General features: G+C 48.7%; 1 protein-coding gene across 1 annotated transcript in view; it reads left to right on the plus strand.

The window, feature by feature from the left end:
* Positions 1 to 23,804, plus strand: part of Sfl (N-deacetylase and N-sulfotransferase sfl) — a 66,033-nt gene that overhangs the window by 28,674 nt on the left and 13,555 nt on the right. The gene's annotated exons all lie outside the window — the stretch shown is intronic.

A 23,804-nucleotide genomic window follows, 5' to 3' on the forward strand; every position in this document is an offset into this window, starting at 1 on the left:
CGGATGGGGGTTTGGGTATTATGATAACAGCGTAGGACAGCAAGGGGAATAATTATGTATGTAGTCGGACATGGAGATTGCTGATACTACAAATGTGGGAAGTATATTAATGTGTTTACTAAATGGGACGGTGTATGGAAGGTGAATTGGAAAACGTCATTTTTATAGTGACAAAATTTGTTAAGGTTTTGGCATCGTTAGACCTCTGCAATTCCTCTAATTTTCAGTATTTTAAGGTTCCTGCGAAACTCCTAGTGTTTAATATATACTCCATTCGCGGACCACCCTGTAGAACGCTATGAAATTGAAAGAGCGGGGTCTTCGAAGTTCCGCTAAGTCGTAGACGAAGTGGGCGTTTCGTCTTCGTGCCGCGCTTAAACTGGGTCGCGACAAAGTAGCGGCTCGGCAATTACCGATAAAAGGGGGCGCCTAATAAATCATAATCGTTCCAGTCGATTATTATCGCGACGTGTTCCCTCAAAGGAACCGGCCCCGATCGATCGCCAGCCTCTTCTCCGGCTGGCAAAACGCAAACAGCTGGCTCGTTTGCCGCGGAAAAATGGAACTGCCAACCGGCTGAAATATCGCCTTTCTTCATTCGTGTATTTAGATCGACCGCTCCGTTTCCGTCGCGGATGACAAATTTCCCTCGTCCGTGCTTGCGCTGCCCTCGTTAAAAAATCAACTCTTCGGGGGGACCTTGATCGCTGGATCTGTTATGATTGAGGGCTAGCGCGGACGCTTTCTGGGGAGGACGTCGTAACAGATTAAGAGAAGTTAAGGAAAGTAGGACGTTCGCGTTTAGCTGGCAAACGAGTCTACTTGAAGTCGTTTCGCCTAATTGCGGTAACATGGCGCGCAACCGGGTGCGTGTCTAAATATCCTTCGTTCCGACGCAATTCAACGTTCATTGAAGATTACTGTGCGCCTCGAGCGTCATTCCCTAAGTCTCTTGCGATTACTCATCCAACAAACGTTTGAAACCGCATTCCGTAGATAGAACTAACATCCTTCTTAAGATCTCCAAGATGTTTCGGTGCTCAAAAGCTTCACTAGCCTCATCTTCGATCAGGAGTATTATTAAGACTGTAGCGATACCTCCGACTCCGCCACTAGATGGCCTCTCGACCGATCCCGCTCTCTCGCTAGTTCTCCCTCACCTACTCTCTCCTATAATGTATTCCCGTTTCGTTCTCCCTTCTAACATCCCCGCGTCTAAATCAGGGTCTGCTAGGTAAGCCTTACTGATGAGTCCACTATCAGGCCCAGGGTGAAACGCACCTTCCTTTTCTCTCCCTCCGCCCTATCTAACACGCATACCTCTACCGAGGTTTCAATAACACTCGTGTTACACCAAACAAATCACCCTCGAAACACCCCGCAGCTCGGATCTGTTCGCGACAAATGCACCACCTGCAAGCTCGCAAGAAACCGAGTACAAAGAAAGAAGGTTTATCCCAAAGAACACTTCCGGGAACCGGTGTCTCGAGTCACCCACGGCCTGCGCTCACTCCGTTCTTGTACAGTCGCGCAGTAATGACGGGGTCTAATGAGTGACGACAACCGTGGCGCAGCGGCCACAGAGAATTAGTGTACGGGATCAGCTCGCCGGGATAGACGAGGTCGCCGGAGCTCCTCTGTATAACAGTTAGAGAGGCGTGATAGGTGTAACGATAACCCTGCGTCCGTGACGGAGGACTGGATGAAGCGTCATAGGTGGATAAAGTGACATTGGGTGCACGATGACGTGGCTTGCGAGTCGCGCGATTGTGTGCGAGGGTGGCCCGTGTAATAGGAGAACGTGCGCGGCGGCAAAGGGGTGTGTAAGTCGGCCAAAGGGGTGGCGAGGGGGGTGGCAGAGAGACAACCGCGTTGTCGTGTTTCGTGTGCTCGCGAGCGCGCACCTCTGTGCCTGTCATCCGATAATCAGAAAGCCAATCGGCGCACCTGTACGCGCGCAAAAGCCACCCATCCCTGTCTCTCTCTCCCTCGCGTGTGCTTTGTCCGGTGCAATTTCATAATCGATAATCGAGGCAGGACAGAGGGGGGCGCCGGCGATGGCCACTCGCCGGACGACGTCCAGTTGTGCGCGCGTCATGGGCGACGCTGGGAAATTTTGTTTTCCAAGATCACCCGGCGGACTGGGTGTGTTTGATTAAGTGATAGCCAGGTCCAAGGTCCGCGGGGGTGTGTACGCTCGGATGTCGCTGTCGGGGACAGGTCTGCCCGGGAGGGGATTTTTGTCATGGTACCGGGCGCTTGGAGTGTTTATGAAGGTCTCGGGGATCGAGGAAATGCGACAAACGAGAGGAACCGTGAGGAAACGTGTTAGTAGTTGAAGTATTTAAAAGGCTAAGTGGAACGATTCGGTGTATGGTCAGACACCGTACGCGAGACTATCGACACCTAACGCTCGTGGTATAATTTGTCAGAGGAATAGATTTAAAAAAGTATGCATGTCCTTGGGAGGAGGGCCTTATCAGACAAAAGACCATCCCCATACGTTCCAATGAAACACGGCTAGCGCGGCTATAAGACAAAAACGATCCCCGCGGGATTTATCATTTACACACGCCCCTTCTTTTAAATACCCCGTGTCCTCCAATATATCAAAAGTGTCGCGGCCAGGCCCTGCACGCACTATTTCATCGAGCGTGAAGCAGCCAGCCCCGTTTCTTATCCGAAAACAATGTATCAGGTGGTATCGATCGTCCGCGCTCCGCTTTCCTCTCTTTCCGTTTCGTCGTTATTTTTCTTTTTTTCCCTACCACCATCACCCCCCCACAGCCCCGCCGGTACTAATGCAGTCTGCACCACGACACTCGTTACTCGTGACATCGACACGGGGGTGGCCGCTCACGGGCAGAGGGTAAACGTTCCACGGCACGTCGCCAGGGGGTGGAAGCGTCGAACGACCCTCTCTTTCCTTCCACTCCTTTTTTCCCCAACGCACAGTGGGGAAATTTCGCGATTTTATGGCCAAAACCACAAGAATAATTTTTTTGAATTCGACAAAATAAATGCAAATGTTAATTGAAGAACTAATATGAGTATCAAATGCCACCAATTTTACTGTTAAATGTTTTAATACAAAGCTCGTATAGACTCCTAGATTCAAGGCATGGATTGAATTCCTGGTGGTGCGTGAGATATCTTTCTGTCCTCAAAATAATTATGTTTCGGTTTTTAATACGTAATTTATACAATTTTTAAAGTAGTGTTTTAGAAATAACCTTTTCATATACGAATCAATTTTCAATACATAAAATAGTTATCAATCCCATAATATCCTGCAATGATATTATTTTACGTTGGACTATTGATTCTATAAATACAATAGGTCTTCAATTGACATTTGTATTATATTTGTAAAATTCGGAGATTTCATTTCTGTAGTCTTGGCCATAAAATCGCAAAATTTCCCCACTGTGCAACGTACGCACGCGACGGAGCCTCATCCGCATTCGCCCGCCCTCCGCCCGCTATTCTCTTCAATTTCTCCCCCGTTCTCCGCCCCCCTTGATGGCTCCGGCGCATTCTCTCGCGTGCCCTCGGGCTCGCAGGAAAAACAAATGAACGGCGATCACAGCGTGATCCACAGTGTCTGGCGTCGCCGAGGGCGAGCTGGACTTTCTTCCCACCCTCGAGTCGTACTTAAAATCGCGCCATTTTCAACACCGTACGCGTTGGCGATCGGTGAACCGTATATTATCCCATTGATTCCTTTCTGATCCTCTAACTATCCGTTCATTCTCAAGAACACTATTACTCTCCCCTCTCAGCGCCACAGAGTATTCGTATCACGATTTCGATAACAGCGCGCATCCCTCCCGGTCGAAAGTCATTAACGGGGGTAGCGTGGGCGCACGCCCGTCAACCCCTTCCCATATCTGCTCCACAGCGACGGCTGACCCTGGCTTCATAAATACACGACGTTTCGTAGGCACTGTCGACCCTCGGTGACGCTTGTTCATGCACGCCGCGACATGACGTACGACCGACAGCGGCCGGACCTCGCGGATTTCCGTTCGAAATAAATACGTATCTGCCGGCGTCGCCGTTTCCGGCGTGGCCGCGCTACGAGCCTACCCTCAGACACGTGTTTTTTATGCTCTGATTTTTATTTTCCACCCCCCCGTCGCGCGAGGGGGAAATTATGAACCGTCAGCCGGGTGGGGGTTCTGGGAAAAATGTTGCCCCGTTTTCCGCCTGGACCGCGGCCAGAAAATCGACGGATAATGTCGAGCTGCGTTTCCTCGGATAATATTTACCAGTGGAAAGTGGGTGTCCTGAACGGAAGGGGTGGATTAAGGAGCTCGAGGGGAATCGAGTGGAATTCAATGATGGAACGAAAGGGTGTTCGACGAGCGATTTTGTTGCGACGGTAATTTTATCAGGGCGCAGTGCATTTTGTTTATAGCGGGTGTTAAGGGGGATACTCGTGTAACAGCTCCCGAAATTTATGATTTTTTTTTTTAAAAACTATTGTTAATATTGCATTAAACTCTTTTGAAAGACTGCAAACAAAAAATTCAGCTCGAAAACTTCATTTTTGTCCGAGTTACAAAGTTTTTTGTATTGGCGTAGTAACCAAAACGCTGCTGCTCCGTACGTTGGACCTTCCACGGGAGCATTAGACAGATACTGCTGATCAAATCCGTGGAAATCGGGCGCTCAGCCCAACAACGCGATCGACGGATGCCGAAGCCAGAAACAGATCCACTAATAGGTTAATCAGGATAGAAACAAATTAGAGGTGAGTTTCGGGCAGATTAGGGCACAGCTTTGCCAATTAGAGGCCGTATTTTAAACTAATTCCGCGGCAAACGGACCGACTAGTACACCCCTCGCGGTGGTTTTCACCTAATTATCTCGACGAGCCGGCGCGATCAGTTTCGAGAGTCGCGGCTCTTCCACGTCCACGATGGAAACCGGAAGCGAGCCTCGGGAAACGATTAATAACACCCCCGCGGAGGGGACGAAAGTCTCGGTCCAGAAACAATTCCGTCGCGACGGAAAGAGGCGGAAAATTCGTCTCTGCTTGCCAGGGGAACCGAAATTGATCGAATCCGCTCTATCGTCTAGCTGCCGCGCACCGTTGTAATTATCGCCATGCTCAATTACGCCCGGCGCCGACGGGTGGGCCGTTCGCTCGTGAAATCCTTCATTCTCTCGTCTTCGCGACCGGCTTCGTCGCTCCGCGCTCGGCTTTTCCCGCGGCGAGACTCTTGGAACGCAGCGTCGCCTAATATGTTTGTCTCTCGAAGCTCTGATGCGATTACCGAGCGGCAGAAAAGGTGAATAGCATCGGAGGAAGCTTCGATTCGATAGAGTTCTTCCTCGGTGGAACAGGGGTTTGTTGTCGCGGGTAGATTCGCTAGAATTCTTTTGTCTGGAAACATTTTATCGGTGCGTCAAAAGAAATCTAAGTGAATCTGAGCGACGCTCTGTGCTCATTAGCGCAAGGTCTCTTTCGAACGGATGGATCCCACTTTGTCCCAAGCTGGCAGACTTTCAACCAGACCGACAGCCTCTAATTTGTCATCGACACGGAAAAAACTGGCCAACAATTATCGGCCACGCTCAATTATGTCGTCGTCTTTCACAGTATTCACACAGAGCTGCCGCCTTTTCCACCGTATTGGCTCCATTGTCGTCTGCTGCGCATCGCACGGTTCGCCGTTTCTTTTTGTCCCCACCCCCGTCTCACCCCTCGGCGAAACACCGCCGCGCGATTTCCCCTCGGCTGAGCTTCGCTATGGAGGGTCCCTCAGACGTCTCGACGTCGCAGAACGGCTTAATTGTCTGCGCGTTTCGCGAAGCTTACTCGCGGTTACGCGCTTCCCCGTCGCGCCGACGATCCTCGCGCGTGCAAATCGCGTAAATTAATACGCTCCCTACCCCCCCTTAGGCTTCGAGCCGACAGGGATGCCGGGGACAGATAATTCCGAACTTCTGCTTCCTATTGTGCGCCTCGACGCCTCTCGAACGCCGCTAATGGCGGCCGCTTCGCGCCGGATGCGTCGGTATTTGATAAAGAAAAGGCTGGCGGTTCGTTTCGTCGATGGCGGAATACGTTCGCCAGATGGAAATAAAAGGAAGACCGTGCTCGTTTCCTGGAAGGAGAGGCAAATGAAGGGGGCAATGAGAGGCGAACAAGCGGGGCGGAATTTTGAGGAGAGAAAGCAGCGTGCGCGCTGCATTCTCCGTGATAATTGTCGCAACGCTAGGCGGGCCGTTTCGAAGGATTTTTCGCTGGTAGAACAGGCCGCTGAAATGGCTCCTGGTACCGCGGAACAAAGGGCAACGCGAAACACAAAACCAGCCACTCGCCGGGATCCCGGTTTTCCTGGACGCTCGCTGTTCATCTTCGCCGTTGGATTAGAACTGCTCTCCGTCGAGAGCACGGTTAAGGGGGTAGGTTACCCTCGATAGCCCTAAAAAGGCCTTTTTTTTCAAACGCAAATTGTAAAGTGATAAATAACAGTATAGAGAACGTTTTTTTAAATCTAGTTTTAATCGTTATGCTATGAGCTTTAACACCAAAAAAGAAAAGTCTAAATATCTCCATGTATATAAAAGTTGTGAGTGAAAACGTAAAGGCGTGTACGCGGTGCACCTTTTGATGGCGAACATAAAATCTCGAAAACCGCTCCAACGATTTGGATGAAAATTTAATGAGAGATGCAGAGAACCATTCCCTACGATGTGTCGGGAGCAGATTCTCGAGATAAATTGTTAAAAAAAAGATAAAAAATATTTTTCATACAAGAAATCGATAAAATCGTATTTTTCAATATAAAAATTGTATTTTTTTTTCTCGAAAATCTGCTCCCGACACATCGTAGGGAATGGTTCTCTGCATCTCTCATTAAATTTTCATCCAAATCGTTGGAGCGGTTTTCGAGATTTTATGTACACTATCAAACAGTAAACCGGGTACACGCCTTTACGTTTTTATTCACAACTTTTATGTACATGGAGATATTTAGACTTTCCTTTTTTTGTGTTACAGCTCATAGAATAACGATTAAAACCAGGAAAAAACGTTCGCTCTACTGTTATTTATCCCTTTACAATTTGCGTTTGAAAAAAGGCCTCTTTTAGGGCTATCGAGGGTAACCTACCCCCTTAAATGAAATGCAAGCCGTCGGTTTACGTGGGTGCTCCCGATAAATCGAGGACGCTGACTCGCGTGGGAGGGACAAGTCATCAGCACGAGACTCCGAATAACGAACAAGTGATCGAGTAGCATCGGCTCCGCGATCGTCCAGCGAAAATTGCTCGCCGCATCGAGCGACTCAAAGAGGCAACGAGATTAGCGGCCTTTGTCCGCTAGCTCGGCGTACGTGGCCGCTAAAGAGCTGCCACCCCTCGCGACGCTCTCTCGTCGATCGGCCTTGAAGCCCATTCGCAACGAGAAGGAGTCGCTGCGGCCCGCGAGAATCGCAAGGCAAACGGCGGGAAATGGGATCAAGGCGAAGGGAAGCACGAGAAATTCATAAAGCTGTTCTTAAGCCGGTTCGGAACGTCAGTCGGTGACCTTTCCACGTCGGAACCGATCCGCCTTGGCCCCGAGAGGATTCCGTCCGCGAAGTTCGTTTGCTAGACGATGCCCCGGCCGACAGAGTTCAAAGCTCCCTGCCAACCCGCCCCACACCCCGATCCCTCCCAACGGGGCCATCCACGTCGAATATTATCCCCTTTTTGCTATCCCAGCCCGTTATCCTCCTCCTCGCCACGTTCGAGTGGCCCTCTTATCGACCTCCATTCAACGCCACCGACCGACTCAACCCTGGCGCGCCTACCACCCCCCGTGGATCCACGGGGTCTTTGTCTTTGACTAAAGACCAACCCAGCCCCTCCCGCGGGTCCAGATAACCGGGAATTGTCTGTAACAACAATCGGGAGTATAAATCGAACTGGCTCGGGTGGAGACACCGCGGGCTTACTTCGGGCGAAACTGCTCCTGACCACTTCCGGGGGAAGCAATTTCGGGTAACTAGGGACGGCTCGTAGGGGAGGTGGCCAGCGGGGACGCTGCCGAGGTGTCGGTTTTTCCAGTTGGCGAGGGGCTGAATTCAATTGCTAAAGATTATGTAGGAAACGCGGCGACTAAATGTACATCCTAATGATTCGCGAAGGGGCGGAATGGATTGTAGGAGTGACTGTTTGCTGTGCTTCTGAAGTACTTCGGAATCTAACGAAGCAGGCTATTTACAATTCTAACTCGCCGCGCTGAGTAAACCGACGACTTATTCTTCGCGACTTCGACTGCGCCCCCTTCCCACCGAACTTCCCTTAAATTTATTCCAACGGTATCAGCCTTAAGTCCCCATTTGCAAGGTCAATCGTAGTGTGGAGTTTAAGACACCCCGCTTCCTACCCTCCAAGCGTTTACGATCGAAGTTCATACCGCCGGGGCTGGCTTTAGGATTTTCGTGAATTCTTTGTATTACCTCGATGCACTTAAGGGGCGATTATTCGCCTGCATTCGATGGCGGAGTAAAGACTCTGCTTCAGCCCCCACGTAAGTGGCTTTTATCTAAATTTTTACGGAGTTCATACCCTCGGAGGAACTGGCAACGATGCCAGTCGCTGGTGCTAGGAAACGAAGAATTCCGATCATTATTTCCAAGCGCTGGAAAGGTTTACGACTGTCCATCAAGATCTCGAATTGCCACAGGGCCTGCCAACTCTCCGTGGAAAGCAACTTTCCCGGGAATACGTAATTTCGTAGCTGCGAAACGTCGACTCGTAAGCGCCGGCTCGAAGCTGCTCTGTTCACCTCTCTCTAAAGACACGCGATGCAAAGTCAGTAGCAAATAGGCCGACGTTCGAAAGGGCCCTGCTGCGCTACCCCTGTTTCCTTCACCCCCCGTTTCCTTGGAAGTGTCGTGGACGGATTAAAATCGAGAAAGTGCCTCAGGTTTTAATGGAAGATTTGATTGCTTGTGTATTTCAATAATTTATTGTGTAAGCCAGGGAGCGCTGAGGGTGTGTGCGAGCGAAATGTTTAGAGAAAAGCTCCCCGAAGTCACAGGTCGGGGAACTCTTGGTTGGACCGTTTCTCCAGTCGGGGGGAATTATTCGCTGCGGACCTGAAGCTCCATGGAAACGGAGAAAAACGACTGCTATAGCCAGAGTAAACAGTGACTTAAGGGTGGCACTTTAGAATTATTCTCGCACGGTGGTCGGTTAAGTGGGGCATTTCCGGTTTTGAATGCCTAAATCCCTTAGGGGAGGAGGGAAGTTGTTGGAAGAAACTTCCAAGGATATCGCGATTTTGTTTAATCACGATTCTTTGGAGCTCCGGAGGGGTGGGCTAATTAGAAAGTTAAACAGCGATGGTGCTCGAGCTGTACTACTGGAAATAGAGAAGCGTCCATTCAAATGGCTTTATGGCGTTGAAACTTTTCGCGTCTTGGGTGTTCGATGCAAATGTTCCTCCATCTCTGACCTAATTTTCGTCGAACGTCATCGATAAACGTAGAATCGAACTTGACACAGTCATCGTTGCTCTCACCCTGAAGGGTTACCGTCGCACGAAAGCGTTCAAAAATTTCATTTGCTCCGAGAAAATTTAGTTGAATAGAGTGAAATCAGGTGTAGTTGAATCGATAACTATCAAGAGTGTCCTTCTACATTCAGATATCAAACACGTGTCTGTATATATGCACTGATTTACAAAGGCGGCAATTGGCCTGTCAGAAAGCGACAACAAGTTGCGAAGAATAATTTGATAAGCCTGAAACGGCGGGGCAGAAGTCAAGAGCAACGATATTGCGAGTTACATCGAGTGTCGCGAGATTAAATTGAGATTAAACGAGCCTCTGGCCGAGCAATTTCTGCGATAAATTTAGGAGGCGAGGAAGCTGGCGAAAAATTGAAAATCGATCGCTGTTAAGAGTCTTTCGATCCTGTACAACATAATTCGTTCCCGTGCCCATTTACGCGATATCAGAGCCAATTCGGATCAGGGACGTGGAAAGCGTTTCCATCGAGTGTTTACGAACTTCGTTTCATTTTAATCCATTGTTCCCGGCGGGAGTAACTTGCAGCTTATTTTCTGCCCCCCCCCCCTTTGTTGGCCCCATAATTAATCAACGGCGGCAGTGGCGTACGCCGGGAAACGGAATTAATTGACTGGGTAATTGAATATCAACAAAAGCTGCGGCCTGAGACAGACAAGATTCCCGCGCGGAACGCCGCGTCATATTCAAGAATATACAGAATCATTAGTGTTATTATCCCGGCGGCGAACTATTTCTCACGGAACTTCAAGGTGTCGCGGTTTCGTTTCGTTACGCTCGCGTCGGGGTGGCGAGCGGTTAATTAGAAAATCAAGTTTTCCATCCGAGCCGCGACTCTTCCCTGGCGATGCCACAACGACCGCCATAATTCGGGCTAACTCTAATTTAAGAGTGGTATTTCAATTCTAAGGTGACGGGGAGAAATTACTTCTCCGGGGGAACTGGTTAGATGGAAATTAAGTTTCACGCAAGTAGAACGCCACCGTCGTAAACGTGAGTGAATTTGCTTCACCGCGTTTCCTTCCTCTTCCCTTATTTTCGCTGCTTTCTCCTTCCTCCTCTCTTCGCGCTATCATCGCCTACTCCCTGCCCCTCTATTAGGATCTACGCGTAGGAAACGGCGAGTGGTCGCAGGCGGCATTCGCAAAAATCAACGTCGACGTTATCGTTCTCTTGCTCGGCAGTTTCTTGGACGGTGTCGAGGGTCGAGAGTGTCGAGACATTAAGAGATACTTTCACTGGCGGACTATATCAGGAGTTTATTTTCACGGCGACGCCAAGTGGACTGCTTTCAAATTAGTTGAATTTAAGATCGACGCCGTTCTGGCGCACCCACGTGAAATTTCGCTCGGCGTTTCCTGCGATCCCTTGTGTAGGGTGGAAAGGGTTCGGAATGCAGCTGAGTAGTACTAGTTAGACTGCTGCGCACTATTTTTTGCCGATCGATCTCGCGAAAAGTTAAACGAAATTCATGCAAAGTAAATAGTGTATCATCTGATACGTAGATGGTATTGTTTTAAATTATCGATTATTAGTTAGACAGAAGATGGTGTATGGTTTGAAATTTAAGAAGGCGACAAACTTTATTCTCGTTATGAGTTTTCCAAAGCTGTATATAAATTTCCTGTACTCAAATTCGTTTCTCTGTCTTATTTGCTTCTTACATGATTTTTAAGAAGATTGTATATGCATTTTTATGGGGCATTTATGTTTCAGTTTATACAGTCATATATTCGGTAAAAAATAGTCTCGAGCGGTATATGAACGGGATACTTGAAGAATGGGAAATTTCTAAGAAAGATTTCTGTCGCAATGCTCGAAGTTTGCCAGTTCTTCAAGTTGACAAAGTTGCGATTTCAAGGCCACCCCTGCCGGAGGGTGCAAAAGAATTACAGTAACGCTGGAGCCACCTTCGTCCCCATCTTTTCAGGGATTTTCACCCCCTCTCGACGACTTTCATTGAGTCGCGAACGAGCCGAGGCCCTCTGGCACCCCCTCGAAAGCCAGCCCTCTTCAGAGGGGTCGAACTGCGAGCAGGGACGGGATAATAAGGTCCTCGCCAGGATCACATCCCCGAACAAGGGGGTAGTTCCAACCCTGACCATTTTAAACGACGCGTTCACCACCTTGGAGAGTAATTATCCGCCGTGTCCGAGCACCCGTGTTACACCCGACTCCCTTTCCCCTCGAATTCTATTTGGACAGCGGAAAAAAATAACGCGATACAGAGGAACGAGCGTTGAACAGCCCCGAAGGCACATCGTCCTCTCGTTACTCGAGCCCTTAGAGACAAAGAAACATCCACGCGTGCGATCCAACCCTCCTGGAAGTCGTATTTCTCCTCCCGAGGGGAAAAATAACGTCTGGCTTAACGAAGGGCGGAAATTTTTACGGTATGCCCGCTCCGCGACGTTTTCCCTGCGTTTTATGGAAGTCTTCAACGTTGCTGCGCGCCTGGAGAAGCATAAGTTCGAGTATCTCCGTTGCGTTTCAACTAATAAACAAGTTGCCGTAATAAAAGTTGCTGGTATTAAACAGAGAAATACCTGGAGTAGCTTATACACATTCGAGAGTCATGAAGACTTTTAAAATTCTTGAAATTCAAGAGGGCAACGACTTATTCGCTCATAAACAGTGGCGCGCTCAGAGGGGGTGCCAAAGGACCCTGGCACCCCAAAAGAAAAAGGTAATAGTTTAATGTGACCACGACCGAAGTGATTCAAGAGCTTTGTAAAAAGAAAGGAAAACTGGATTTTATTCTTTAAAAAAAAAATTCTAATCACCTACTGAATTTTATTGAATTCGCATTAAAAAATATTTGTATTCCTTCAACTCGGCAGCCCCCAAGATTAAATCCCGAGTGCGCCAGTGCTCCTAAATACACGAGAATTCTAAGTAACCAGCGAACCTTAGCTTCCACCGTTGTCGCAGGCGTTCCACGGGAATGTTCAGCCGAGGGGGATGAATTTCGAATAGAACAAGAAGCATAATACATCGGTCGATACTCTCGCGAGGACTCTGCCGTGAGACAAGAGGAAAGAAGCCAGACAATAGGGGGTGCAGAAATTTGCGCAGCCCCTGGCCTTCGCTGCAGGGACCAAGAGGGCGTCAATGTTTCAGCGCGGGAAGGTGTATAAACCCTCTTAAAGCCCATTTGCACCCTCGCCGCTCCTCGGGGACAGGCACGCCGAGCGAATTTCGATGAGATCCAGCCGCACGGGAAACGAAATGGATGATCGACGCCCCCCGGCTACGGCGTACCTGGACAGAGGCGCAGCCGTCTTCTGGATTACCGGGGCGCGTTCTCCGGCTGTTGGAGGCTGAACGAACGCACCAAGGGACACCGGGAATTATTCATAAAGGAAAATTCCTGCCCCTAGGTGCGGCCCTCTGTTTCGTGCGCGATGCCCTGCCCCTTCCAGGCGCTCGTGCGTATCTGTAATATTCATGGGGCGTCGATTTCTCCGGCAGCATTTGGGAAATTCGTGGAAGAGGATCGGGGGATTCTTAGCGACCTTCGGGGACCGCCAGCTCTATGGTGAATGAAGCAGCGAATATTAAATGGAGGAGGGAACCGTGACAGTAGAAACAATATTCCTCTCCCGAGGTCTCAGTGTGCATATCAATTCTGCCTCGATACACGCAATCAAGTGGCACTTGTTCAAATCGCAAAACGAAAGAGTAATGGGGCCAGGAATATAGAGCGCTGTCATTAGTTAAACACTCCTCGTCAAGGGCCATAGTTGGGCCATTAATTGACCAAGATTCCCACCCCTCGCTGTCGGTGGAACGTTATCATTCCTCCCTTAGCGTCTATCGATGGGGATGCAAATCACGTAGGGGCGACGCACCGGCGACGGCGTGGAATCGTTTCGGGCTCCCACAGAGTTCGCTAATCGATCGACATATTCGAGCGTAACGAAGGAAAAGCCCCGGTGGCACGCGTTCAGCGGAATCGAATGCGCCGCTCGGCGGAGACGCGGGGGGCGGCGAATCGATTCGAAGCTTCGCCGCGCGACAATTCCATTAATTCCACGTTCGTCCAAGGGCCTTTCATCTGCGCCCGAATCTCATTAACTCCGTGGCGGCTACGTAGTTGTCGGTTCGACAACGTTTCCCCCCGGCACTAATTCGCAGTCTCGTCAACCACGGGTTTTAAACTGTCCCCCCTCGCGCCCCTCATCCGCCCCCGTGTTCTGTTCTGTTCGATTTGCATTCCGCCGTGGAAAGGGAAAACGCGGCGGTGCATCGAGCGTATCGCGTTTATTCTTCGCCTCTTCAGAGAGCTCCACTCTTTTTGGAGTGCATGAATGGGGGGATACTTGGGGGTCTGGAGTTCTGTAACGTTGATTTGCAAATGAATGAATATCCGTAAGCGCGGGGATGGGGTTTTCATCTCGATTTCCCGCGGAGAACACCATTTCGTCGCCAATTTGTTGAATTATATCTGGTTCGGTGAATCCAGGGGAGCACGATTTAGACTTTCGTGAGAGATATAGCGCGGCGCGTGTGTGTTGGGTAACAGGGGTTTGTTCAAAATCAGAATAGACGAGTATTCCCGTTCTTCTGCTGTTTAGTAGGATATACAGGGAATGAATGGAATTATTAACGTAATTATCGTTAAGCTCGCAGCATTATCGATGAAGCTTACGCAACGGAACATGCTCTGTTTACTATTCAGTGAAGAGTATTACGTGAAGTGGTTGCAACTCGAAGGGGTTTCGGTCGACGTACGTTGCCCCGAAGAACAATAGCTTATTAGAATTACGTTATTATTGCATTTCAAAGCAGGCCATTCACTCGGCTCCTACATGTTCTCGAACTGGGCAGCTTTCAACAGGTCTCTGCGGAATACGGAATCAACTTACGGCAATTCGTCGCGAATACTTTACCTCGCCTTTTGGAGCTCGGAATAATGTCGCGTATCAAAAGTACGTCGCAATTAAGCAGTAAGCAAATGAGAACCGGGGGTCTAGAATAAACAGCAAATACATGATCCGCCGATAAATCGACGGCTCATTCTTATGCGTAACAAATTCATATATCATGGAAAATGAATCGCAGCCAATTAGTTTATCGGGCAAATAAAATACAGTGCTCAAACACGGGACGTGGAATTACGAATCGCCGCTGTTTATCTTGCCCGAACGTTTCAGTCGAGTGCGTCATTTAACGGCGATATCGTTTCCGTCGGAACGATTTACCTCGCACAAAAGCAGTGGCACCTGCCCACATTTATGATTTCACAAAAGAGCGGACCACCCGATAGAATCTCTTGATATTTTCGTGCAAGAAGAGAGCGATCATAGATCACCGTGCCACTGACGGTTAACAGTGAACCCGATACCCATCTCGATCGCCGACGATCGGCAACACCGTCCGACGCGTCTCAATTTTCGCGCCGCAGAAAATATTGCCTTCATTTAGCGCCCCCGGACAAAAGGAGAGCCGCGCGAAATTTCATCCCCCCCCCCTGGTGAAAAAAGCTCCTCGTAAATCTGCTTTCCCCCCCTGTTACGCTCCCGAAATACGACTATCGATTAGCTGTCCCCGGTCATCGGTTCGAGCCATTTCTCATAACGTTACGTGATTTGCATCATCGTCGATAAACGCTCGGCCAGCCAGCTACCTCGTCATTTGTAAGCTCTGCGAGTGTCTGTCTAACCACGTGGTTTCATTGTTCCCAGTAGCGTGACAAGTTTTTCCAAACCGCCTTTCTACTGTGCAGTAAGGATGAACGCACGAATACGGTGTAGTTCGTTCGTGAAGGGATCTGATAAGGAGAACTGTGTAAATTCGTACAATTACCAATTGTTTTGCTTTGGAATCATTACTAGTGAACCTTCTGCGAGAAGAATGATAAAGAGTAGGGAGAAGAAAGTAGGAATAAAACAGGGAATGTCGCGAAACAGGTTTATCGAGAAAATTGAGTTTCAATACTTTAATCCATCAGCAATAAAACAAGGTTCAACGAATTTACCTGCATTCTTCATAACACGAAGCTTATACCCTAATTAGTTGTCAGAATAAATAAGCAATAAAGTAATAATTGTTTTACAGTATTTTAATATTGTTTCAAATTTGGACAGGACAGCATACTAAAACAAAATAAGAAATTTCCACTTTTATTATTATCAGAACAAGGAAAGCCATTCATTTTATTAATTATCAGATATTTTGTTCCTCATTTACTTGTTATGCACGAGACAGTGTCATATAAAATCACTGACCCCGAGGACCACAAATCTGTTTGATACCATGAGATCTTCGTTTTGCTTTTGAAATAGATAGGAGTTCTGTGTATGCTCTGTTGGGAAGTTTGAACTCTCCTCTTTCTACTGCTGCCTCGCCTCGTTTTTTAATGGAGGTGAAATTACTCAATCAACAGCCGTTATATATAGACGGTTCGATAAAAAATATCACGTAATATTCGCATTTGCTTGACACGCTGAATGGGGGCATCCGTTATCAAATTTCTCTCGCAGGAAGGATGTCCATTCCCTTATCATAATTTCTTGTATCACCTGGACGACAAAAGCTTATGCTTAGACAAAGACTGGGGACATTCCGTGTTTTGTTCCAAAATCGCAAAGTCACGAAAAATGGGCATTCCTCGTTTTCCCTCCTACCCATCGAATAGACCAGTTCTGCTATAAAAATGGAGACTACCGTCAGCTACTTCAATTGTTTAGCAAACACGTCGTTCTTCCTCCGTTATCGCCCTCTATAAATTAGTCGCCGCGATTCTGACGCGCCACTGTTGATCACGCGCGCCCCCGCTATTTATGAGCGCCACAAATTTCGAGGCGAACGAAATAAATAGAGAGAAGAGAATCTGCCACCCTGGAAAATCCTAAATCTTTCACGATATGGAGCCCCTCCCTGCCGCCGCGTTGTTTTACGATTCAGATCCCCCTTTTAATCTCGCCAACCCGCGAACTTTCCATTTTTGTCGCGTGTCCCCCCGAGGACGAGAAGCATCCCGAGAGGGGCTAAGAAAATCCCGAAAGCACAGGGGAGTGGTTTCACCAGCTTCTTCTCCGTCGTTTATCCCGAAGGGAAACACGCACGCGTGCTCGTCCCGAGGATAACCTAGGCTCTCCACAGAATAAACCGGTGGAAGGAACAAATTCTCCTCGGCCGGAATATCCACCGGACGTCCCCCGAAAAATTACGCCCCGGCTGGACTAATTAAAGATGATTATCTAGGCGGCTGTGAATTCTTTCGGCGTTCCACCCGCCGCGAAACATTCACGAACACCCGCATTCTTCGTCGCGATCAATCTCCGCGGAATTGGGTGATATACGTATATTAAACGCTATTCACGGCTCGAGCTCGTTGAAAAAAAAAACGGGAGGCGGGCGTGCTTTCCACCCTTGCGTCCGGCGCTAATGAAAAAAAATTCATCCTCCTTGAGGATTAAGGGTCGCGTGGGACCTGGTGGAACGGCCCCTTTTGTCTTTCCACCGGTTTAAATCTTGGAATCGTGGCAGACGTGCGCGGTGTTTGTTAATGGATAAACTTTCGGGCATGACGTCCGTAGTTCGCGGGGGATTTAAGTGCTCGTATTTTTCTGCCTTTTGTGTGACGGGGAATTGAATAATTTCTTGCCCGTTAGAAGTGAAAGGCGGACTCGTTAGGAACGAAAGCGCGGCAAGCGCGGCGGGTAAATTCTTTTAGGTGGAAAGTAAATTATCATCCGGGGTGGGCCGATTTGCCCCGAGGTCGCTCTAAGGATTTAAAATAATTCCTTGGAAAGCGCAAGGACCAGGGGGCGAAAGACCACGGTCATCGAGCCTCTAAACTCTGGATCCAAGCTCTCGCAGCAGTTCCCTCCGCCCCCGAGGGGTGGGATCCATTTCACTTTATAATTGGATTTTTACCCCCCCTGATAAGGATCATCAACGTGTCCGCGGCACGGAGATCGCCGGGAAATGGTCGGCGGATCCGCGCGCGAGCGTTTTTATTCCCCTTTCAGCTCCTTCCCGGACACAAAAGAATAAATATACGAGCATAGAGGCGGCGGGGAATTCGCGAGGATCTCGACAATAAGCGAATCCGAGTCCTTCTGTCGTCAACGAGCACAATGGCGCCGTCCTGCTGGAGCCCCTCGAATTAGATTCCGTTCCAATGAGATGGACGACGCGTGGATGTGATTCGCCGAGGTTTTGGGCTCACTGGTCACAGACAGACACCGTAGAATCGCAAATTGTTGGAGGAATTAACGCTCCTTCGGATGTGGGCTTCTGTGTGGAAACGTCGAACGAATTGGGGACTGATCATTTCGTGCACCTGGGAATCTAATTCTGGAATTGTTCTGCGAAACAACACGAAGGGGGAGTAATATAACACCTGGAGTGTTAGACTTGTATTCGAGGAATCTATCCACTAACGGGCCCAGGTTGTGAGTCTCTAAACGGTGCGCTGTTGGCACCCACCCAGGTTCGCCCTAGATTCAAGTTAGCACCTGGCAGGATTGACAGGCGAGGAAGAATGCCTTGTGCGATCAACGTTTTGAAGTTGAAGGAATCTCGCGTCGCAGACTTAGGGACCGCGTTGAGCGACGTGGAAGGATCAACAGTCCCCGATACCTCGATGTCAGAAGGAACTCTGTAGGAGCAGTCCAGCAGGGTCGCGCCCCTCGGCTTTCATACGTCAGAGTTTTAAAAGGGTCTTCTCCTTTTTTTAGTCTTACAAGCCTCGGCTCGGTCGAGTCAGACCGTATTTCCTTATTCCCCCGCTCATCCTTTGCCATCTTTCTTCATTCCGCGGGATACACTTCCTGCAAATCCTCTTGACGAAGACTTTGCTCGTTTGCCCCGTCTGGCTCGCTCCTCCAGCCTCCTTCACCGCTGGAAGGACACTGCCAGCCAGGATGATAAGTCCTTTTCCGAGTGTTGGGAGTAAATCGTGTTTGCCCACCTTCTTCTACGACACTCCACGCCGGAACAGCGGCTAGTCTTCCTCCTCTTCTTCTTCTTCGTCCCAGGGTCTGGAAGCTTCATTGATTCCTCCTCCTCGCCTTCTGTTCCTCTTTTCTTGAGCGCTCTGCTTGGAAACCTCTCTCTAGCCATATCCCGCCGCTTCACGAGCATTTTCTTTCACCTCTTTAATCTTATTCCCCGTTTCACTGTCTTCTAGTAATCCTTCGTGCCCACTTGTTCTATTCTCTTCTACTCTTCACTCCGCGCGACGTTTCTTTCTTGACTTCAGTTTGCATCTCAGATTCTTGCCCCATCTTCTTGCGAGTATCCCTTTTATGCTGCTTTAATTCTTCATTACCTCTGTTAGCTTTAGTATCCCTCTTCCTTCGTTCCTCGGCAATTGCTGGCTGGCCGGAGACTCGCGGAAGTTTCTTCGATTCGAAAAATACTGTAAGTGAAATTTGCGCTTCACGTTGCCAGACTATCGGGCAAATTGCTCCTACGACAACCTCCGGTGGACGACGCCCGAGGATCGCGAAGCAACGGAACTTCGTTAGCGATGCTGCGCCCAAGTTGCCTGAAACTTGTCTACTTTCACCTGCCACTGGTTATTAATACGAAATCGCGGTAAATATGCGCCGTAACGGGAACAGTTTCGAGTGAACAGTAATAATTTCATTCTCGCTAAAGCATCCCAGCTTGCATTAATTCTTCTCCCCCCATCGAGAGTCTTGGCTCGAGTGTTTTCCACGGTGTTGTTTGAAGTTCACGGTATTATTACCCTGCAGGACTTCACACGACCGTGTTTCACGGTTACTTTACGTCGACGAATTGTTGCCGCTCGTTTAAACTGCACCACCACTCGCGCCGCAAAATTCTTATTACTCGTTACTATTCTTATGACAATCGGGCCGTGTACTGACCAATTTTAATAATAACACAAGCTTCCACTTGAAATCTACCTGATGCTTCCGCTATAAAAATATAATTAACACCCTGTGAGACCACTGGACACACCTAGTTAAAATCTTCCAGGGGCAATTGGAGCTGAATGGATCGAAGTTATCGCAGCATTTTGCCCTCCAGTCGCAGCAGAATGGATGCAGAGATGTAGTTCTCGTTAGGGAGGACTGGAGGGTGGCGAATGCTGACTGCTAAACATCCCTAATTGCGGGCACGCGTTTTTCAGCCGGCGATTGGATCGATATAAGGATCCTTTTGCAGATCCGTGCACGCGTACCAAGTAGCGCAGGCTGGCGCAATTGCCGATGCCAGCCAATTGGACGGTCAAGAACAAAAGAGCCATGGCGGAGAGGGTTCGTTATGACAGTTCGTTAGCTCGGTAAATTGCCGGGACAGTCGTTAATGGCCCGCCGCCAATTATCGAGCCGATTACTCCGCTGAATTATCTGGCATTCATTCATTAGTTAACTGCAATTTTCTGCCGTGACACGCGACCGTAAACTGTTGATACCGCGTTGGACTGTTGCTCGAGCGGCGCTCCTCGTGAATCGCGGCGCAACGATCGTTTAAACGTCAAGGGGATGATGAAGTTAACGCGATTAAGGTGAAGGGCCGCGGCATTCGAGGCCGCGGAATCGAGGTTGGAATGGGAAGCGATGGCATTTGTTTCCAGCCTGTCGGCAGAGCAGGTGACAAAGCTGATTGTCTTCGATGTTCGAAGAAATATTCCAATCCGACTTAAAATCGCTGAAAATCCCGTGGAAGTGTATGAAAAGCACGTTGAATAATTCCGGTTAACTACTCGGTAAGGAAACTTTTTCATTGATGGAAAGTCGATCCTTCAAGAGGCTAACAATCTCGCGCCCCAGCGACTCGCACGTTTGTGAAATATTAAATTTAAAGAAGTCCACGATCGAGGACACAAATCGTATTAAGTTCAGATCGATGGAAATACTCGGGGATGAAAGATTCAGGTACTCCCTGGTCCGTTCGATATTCCACGATGCTGAGGGGTGCTTCTTAGGATCCTTCAACGAAAACACTGACGCGTGGGGGAGGCTTAAGCCTGCCTACGAAGAGTTATTTTCGAGAGAAACTTTTTCCCAGCCCAGGGGGTGCATCGGCCAGCAGGGCTCCCTCGCAATGCCCGACAGAAACAACACGCGAAATCCTGAATGCCTGGGAACTGCTGTCGAACAACACCGACTGCGCTCGGACTTTGCCAGGACGATGCGCTTTTAAATTCAAGACGCGTATGTGAATCGCGACGGCCAGGCTCGAATCTACCGTTTCGAATCGCTCACGGATCGGATTAGCTTTGGACCGAGCCTCTTCCAGTGCATGGTAATTCTTCCTTCGTGTCTCCTTCGATCGATGTCGCCCCTTGCACCAAGGAACTTTAACTTTGGATCGAATTTGTATTTTAAATTATTATATCTGTATTTTGAATTATTAACATCGATCAAGTGCAGAAAACTAAGAAATGAATTTGAAGTGGTTCGTACAAGCCTGGTACTTCCCAGCAAGTGGAATACTCAATAATAAGGCAGGCAGTTGAAGCATTTCCTTTTATCCTGTAGAACTCAGAAACTATACCATGTACGATGCACGTTTATATAGCATTCTTTACTTGTCTCGGTGTGCAGATTCACCCCCCTTGAATTATTGACATCCATTTATGAATCGCGACGTGGAATAAGTGATCGAGTCAACGATCAGTCAGCCGACCCTTTACTCTTCGTTTCCCCTCAAACTTGAACTTCTTCGATGGAATATATAGTGGTCGAACATTGAAGCACTCACGCGACTGATAACCGAGTATGTAAATTTTATCCAGTACACGTGTGACGTGCAGTAGCGGGGGTGAAAAGATTTGGTTTCACTGGCTACAAATGCCCCTGGCAAACGTGACTGTTACATCGCACTGCTTATTTACAGTACTGCATGTTGCTCCAAACATGACACGTAATTGCCGTGATAATTGAGTAGGTCAACTCGAGTAATCGCGACGATAGTGGAGGGGCGGTGCGGGTAATTAAAAAGCACACAGTCAACCCCCGTTAATCTCTCAGAAACTGTGATGTTTCGATTAAAAACGCGGGTCAATCAGCAGCGGCCCCCCGGGGGCGTTGCCTTTTAAACAGCCAACTTTCCGCGCTGCATTATTCCCGCTATTACAACGTGTAAATGTTTAATCGTGCGAATTAATGCATTCGGCATTAATTAAAAGTCCGTTGCCGCCCGGACGTCGCCATTAATATTTCCCATTTTCCCGCCGGTATGAAACATATTAATACCTTTCACGGTTCATACACCCGCCACGGTCGCCGGCCTGTGTGCGTGGACTCGATAAGCGGAGAACCTTGTTGAAATTACATTTCTGATTAAATGGTGCAGCTGATTGGTGTCTGAGCGTGATTACTCCCTATCCCGAGTTCGCTGTAAACCTGCAACCTCGCACTATCGTTAACGAAGCTTCGAGTATTTAATTGAAGGGAAGTCGAAGGATGATACAATTTGGGACGATCAAAGAGGATCGGGAAAGGAAGAGTTTCCTCCGCTAGAAATTAGAGAGCAATTAGCGCGTCGATCTTCTCTGTTACGCGTGGAGATATCGAGCAAGATATCGGTCACGAGAATCGTCCAGCTCCCTTGTAAGAAACTATTCTCGCTCGTTCGAGCTCGTATACACTGCGAGAACAACGTTAGGAGGCAATGGTAGCTCCGTGGGGAAATAATTTACCCGCGGGGCGTGTTCCAAAGAAGTCGCACTCTCCTCGTAAATTCGGCGCGACGTGTGCCAACCTCGACCTCCACCCTCTACCCCCGAAACCTGGAAAGCTCCGCCGGTGCCCTCTTGGGAAAACAACTTCATAATTTTCGGGGGTCTTTCTGATTTGGCGTGTCTAAGTTACGTTCGCTGGGAGGGCGAGGGGGGCGAAGGAAATTCCTCCGGGGGCTTCCCTTATTCCCCTCATTCGCGTTTCACTTCTCGAGCGCGTTGCATTAAAGAAAACGTTTTGAAATTGTGAAGTAACACTTTCCTATTCGCAGCATCAGCAGAACCGATTTTTAAAAGCATGGAGCCTGGGCTCTTATCAAGCATTCGAAAAGTAACCCAGGAGCCCGACAACCAATTGGCGCGTTCTCGCCGCCGTAAATCGTTTTCGACCCGCGGCTCCCCATAAATTCGAAATCCTGGCCTCTTCTTTGCGACGCAATGAAACACGGGTCGAAATCCTCGGTCCGCGTGGGCGAAGCTTGTCGGTTTATTCCGGCGATAAAGTCATTTTATCGGGCGCGGAGCCCGAATAAAAAGGCGGCTACCCTTGCTCGCGATGGGTTAAATAAAAATCCTGATATTCCATTGGCATTGGACGGCGGGGGAAACCGGGCTCGATGGACTGAATTCGAACGTTATTAAGAAGGGGTGTAAAGGGTGGGAAGGAACGGCGGGGGGCGAGATGTAACAGTACGTTTCGCTTGTAATTGCTTTATTATTCCCGCGGAACAGTTTCAGATGCCGCGTAAATGGGATTTCGATAAAAGTGTCCTTGTTTTATCGTTTAACAATAACGACTCGCGGCTCGCCCGCGTCCCCCTTATCGATATTCAATTTTTTCCCTTCTATTTACCACCGTCCCCGTTTTAAATATCGGGCACCGCGACGCGGGGCTGGTTGCAATTGCTGCGGCGAGCCGTCGACGGGCTCGTTTCCTCGGCTCGTCGAAATATTCGCCGCGAGACAGTCGCCGCGGCATGACGAGGGTCGCGGGGGGGAATGGGGTGATAAAACACAAGAGGGACGTTTATTCCATTCGGAGGAGCACGTTAAACTACGGAACGATGCTTGCTTTATTACATAATCTAGCCGGGAGAATAAAAACCGTCTATGGAGGAAGTTTAAGGAAGTTCTTGTGCCTCTTTCCGCTCCTCGTAATCCTGCAGCGGGGGAAACCTATCGAGGATCGTTGACACTGGGACGTCGCTCGTAAAAGCGCAGGGAATTTCTTATCAATTCACCTGTCGATTGTTGTTCTTGCTGGGGGATTGCTTGGCAAAGTTTTTCGAACGAGTGAAGTTCTTGGTATCTGTATTATATAATAGATAGGATTCTTTCTTCGGTGGTCGGGCTCACTGAATTTCGCAAAATATGGGGGAGAGTTGCCACTATCGTACTGGTCACCTAAATCGTACCTTATCAATTTCTCAGGGATTAATGAATATAAACGACATCTGATGATAAAAATATCAAGTAAATGCGAAATAAGAAATAGAAACAAAACATTTTGAGCTTACACTCTATTTTCTGCGTGCAATAAAGATTTAAAAATCAGGTATGATTGATGTAACTTTCTACCAGTTTATTTTAGCTGATAATAA

The sequence above is a fragment of the Andrena cerasifolii genome, chromosome 16 (assembly GCF_050908995.1).
Source record: "Andrena cerasifolii isolate SP2316 chromosome 16, iyAndCera1_principal, whole genome shotgun sequence".
NCBI classification, from domain to species: Eukaryota; Metazoa; Arthropoda; class Insecta; order Hymenoptera; family Andrenidae; genus Andrena; species Andrena cerasifolii.